This window comes from Homarus americanus, unplaced genomic scaffold (genome assembly GCF_018991925.1).
Source record: "Homarus americanus isolate GMGI-L3 unplaced genomic scaffold, GMGI_Hamer_2.0 scaffold14072, whole genome shotgun sequence".
Taxonomy (NCBI): Eukaryota; Metazoa; Arthropoda; class Malacostraca; order Decapoda; family Nephropidae; genus Homarus; species Homarus americanus.
The window spans coordinates 16,694-20,853 of NW_024754528.1; positions in this window are offsets into that span (position 1 = coordinate 16,694).

Sequence of the window (4,160 nt, forward strand, 5' to 3'; positions counted from 1 at the left end):
TATATTATTATTTATATAACTACAGCAACTACAGCAACTACTACTACTACTACTACTACTACTACTACTACTACTACTACTACTCTACTACTACTACTACTTTGCTTATTAAAATGTCTGATTAGATGCGAGTAAACTCGTTTGTCCCTCAACGAGATTCCATAGTGACTTGTGTTAATAACCGAACCTAACCCAACCAAACCTAACCTAACCAAACAAGACCTAACCTAACCCAATGTAACCCAACGTAACCTGATCCAGCCTAACTTAATGCAACTTAAATCAGCCCAACTTAAGTTTTTCTACACATTTTGAGACTTTAAACTATAAGGGGTGTGTAGTCTAGTGTAGGCGGGGCAGTACACCATACACTCCAGACCATAATATAGCCCGGATATAAACTGGCGTAGGTATAACATGACCTAATTTGACCTATACTACATCGGCCGTGAATGTAATTATAAGATTAAGCGACCAACTTTAGTCAGCCCACAACTCTTTCATTCACCCCAATTAATGTTTAACTTGATAAATTGAAGAAGAAAGTAATACAAAATATATAAAGGAGTCTGTGATGTTAAGTTTCAAATTAATTGACCAAGCCTACAACAGTTGCAGATATTGACTATGAGGCTACAGTCACTGAATGCCTCATAGATCTGTGGCTCAACTAACTCAACACAACTAGGATAGCTACTTATGTATTAGGATATTTAATATTAAGGTAATAAAATGGTGGCGAAGGAATGACTATTGGGGGAGGCTGGGGACCATTTAAAAAAAATCGTAGTAGTAGTAGTAGTAGTAGTAGTAGTAGTATTTCAACAGAACATTATCAACGCAATCGTTATCACATAGTTACCATTCTCTGTCCTGAACCAGCAGTGAGTCAGTCTTACAGCAGTGCAGCAAAGATTAGTGACACGTTACAGCATCAACACTACGATCACGGGACATTACACACACTTCGGGTAGACACATAAGGATGACAAAGACTTGGGGTGAACTGGCTACGTTAAAACATCCCTCAACTCAGAAATCATTCATCAGTTAAGTCAGGTGATACAAGCCTTAGGTAAATGTCGAAATATTTATCTCAATAATCGTGAAATTCTCGGAGATTATTCCATCAATTAAGTGAGATGGTTATTCTTAAAATCAAAAGGAGAATTTAACACGGTGATAATGGCGTTAGTGTTGTGTTAAGTGGCGTGGAAGCATCGTTAAGGCGCCGTTTATAGTGGCCGGGAAACGTGGTTATGACGACATCTATTATCGTGCTATCTTCACCACCACCACCACCACCCTTGCCCCGCCACCCACTCTCATGCCGCCCATTCGTTCCCCACGTCCCCTAGCCCGCCACCCAAGTCCCGCCACCCATTTGTCCCCTGCCTAGCCACCCACCCGTCCGCCACCCACTCTCAAGCCCCCCATTTGTTCCCCACGCCCCTTTCCCCGCCACCCATCCATCCGTCCCCTGTCCCGCCGCCCACATCCAGGTCGCCCGGTGCCTCCCCCCCGCCGCCACCCACACTCGTGCCGCCCGTCTTCCGTCGCCGCCCTTACTCATGCTACTCGCCCGTCACTTTTCTCTTCTTGGCCACCCACACCCATGCCGCCCGTCTACCACATATTTCTTCCTCGCCGCCCACACACCCCGCCCTCTCTATCTGCACTTATGCCACCCATACCTTGCCGCCCACACACCTGCCTCTAAATAACCCACCCCCTGCCGACCACAGTCATACTATTTAGTGCCCATTTAGCCGTACACCCACCAGGCAATTTTATACCAACCAGCCACACCTTGCTCATGCCACCCACCCACCCACCACCCAGGATAGTGGGTGGGTGGGTGGGTGGGTGGGTGGAGAGAGCTGGAGAGAGACTACAAGGAGGACGAATTAGGAGGGGCGGGAGCTTTGATGTTGTTCCTCTGAGACTCTTCCCCCTGTCACTCCCCCTCAACCTCCTCTTCCCCCTGTCACTCCCCCTCAACCTCCACTTCCCCTGTCCTCCCCTTAACCCCCCACTGCCCCTGCTCCCCTTAACCCCCACTGCCTGCTTAACTCCCCCCTTAGCCCCCACTCCCCTGCTCCCCTCGTTAATCTGGCTAAACCAACCAATGAGAGTCTCATACCTCATCCAGGAGACACAGTCCACCAATCAGCGTGTCTTTCACCCTACCCCCCCTCACCCTCAACGAACGAAGAAGTTGTACAGCTTCAACTGGTGTCAAAACAGTCGAACATACTTATAAAAATGTTAGTATAATTGTTATCTATAAATTACACGTATAATAAGGTGTCCATCTCATCGCCATATCGACTAGTTTATTGTGGACTATATACCCATCCAAGGTGTCATTTCATCATATATCGACTAGTTTATTGTGGACCCCATACCCATCCAGGTGTCCATTTCATCATAATATATCGACTAGTTTATTGTGCACCCCATACCCATCCAAGGTGTCCATCTCATCATATATCGACTAGTTTATTGTGCACCCCATACCCATCCAAGGTGTCCATTTCATCATATATCGACTAGTTTATTGTGCACCCCATACCCATCCAAGGTGTCCATCTCATCATATATCGACTAGTTTATTGTGCACCCCATACCCATCCAAGGTGTCCATCTCATCATATATCGACTAGTTTATTGTGCACCCCATACCCATCCAAGGTGTCCATTTCATCATATATCGACTAGTTTATTGTGCACCCCATACCCATCCAAGGTGTCCATTTCATCATATATCGACTAGTTTATTGTGCACCCCATACCCATCCTATTTGCGGTAGTACCCAGAGCATTACAGAGGAGAGGTCACTAAGGGTGTTAAACAGATCCCGGTGGTCATGGTACTGTGACATTTAAGGAGTATTTCCAGTACCATGTCTGTTTGGTTTGGTTTCAAGTTGACTTATCTTCTGGGTACAAAATGTGGATACAGTCTTAATAAATCAGCCAACGTCCCACCAGATACACAGTGTTGTGCCATTTCATACAGTGCGCTTGGACTTGTCTCACAGTTGAGTCTGTCCACACACTTTACATTTAGTTTTGTTCACATCTGCCTGAGGAACATACTGCCAGAGGTACTTATATCCTAACGTTAATCTAGTGGTTACAACTCATCATGGTAAACAATGGATTGACTAGTGCCTGTTTGCAATTGCCTGGTCGCTTCTTCAGAAAATTGTGTCCAGATAACAGGTTTTAGGGTTTGATTTCACAGCTCTAGATTATATTCAACAGTGTCTTTGTTAGGAGGCGAGTTCAGCTAAGGCATCAATTCTTTCATGTTCACTGAGGCCTATGTGAGAGGGGACCCACAGCAGCTTATCCTGACACACTCCTCAGTACTTAGATACATCTGGGTTCAGGGACAAGTGTGTGTGTGAGACACTCTTGAGATGGTGGTGTTAAGAGCAAGTAGTGAGGATAAGGAGTCAGTAACGGTGAGTACGGTCTGTGGGAGTGATATCAACAAGTCTCAGAGCTGTGAGTATGGTAAATAGTTTAGTTTGTCCAGCTATCGACATTGTGTGAATACCTACTGAACTGTATATGTCCACTGTTTGTATACCTGTGCTATATATATGGCACTATCTATCTATCTATCTATCTATCTATCGTCAAAATATAATAATATACATTAAGGATACAGTCACATTTCGTAAAGGATCTAGCCGCCTTACAAGGGTCGTGTGTGTGTGTGCGCGCGCCCGCCCCACCATTCAGTGCCTTGGCCGTAGATAAACTTGTGTCGTCCATTAATCATCTTGGTATTTAAAGAGATTGTTAGAGTTTGTGGATATCTCGGTGATGTTTTATGGGAAGGGGGGGTGGGGCGGGGGATTTATCGCGGCGTGACAAGAGATTTGGGCAGCATTCAGTGAAAGAGAGATAGAGAGAGAGAGAGAGAGAGAGAGAGAGAGCTCACCCATCACCAGGAAATTCTCTCAAAACATAACTTTAAAAGATTTATCAACAGTATTTAAAAATTAGGGAAAATGTAACGCTTGTATATATGATAAAGTAAGATGTAATTATTCAAAAAGTAATAATGGGAAAATGATGTTTAGTGTAGTAATTCGTTAAAATTGGGAATGCAATTAATTAAAAGCAGCAATAATATCTGTGAA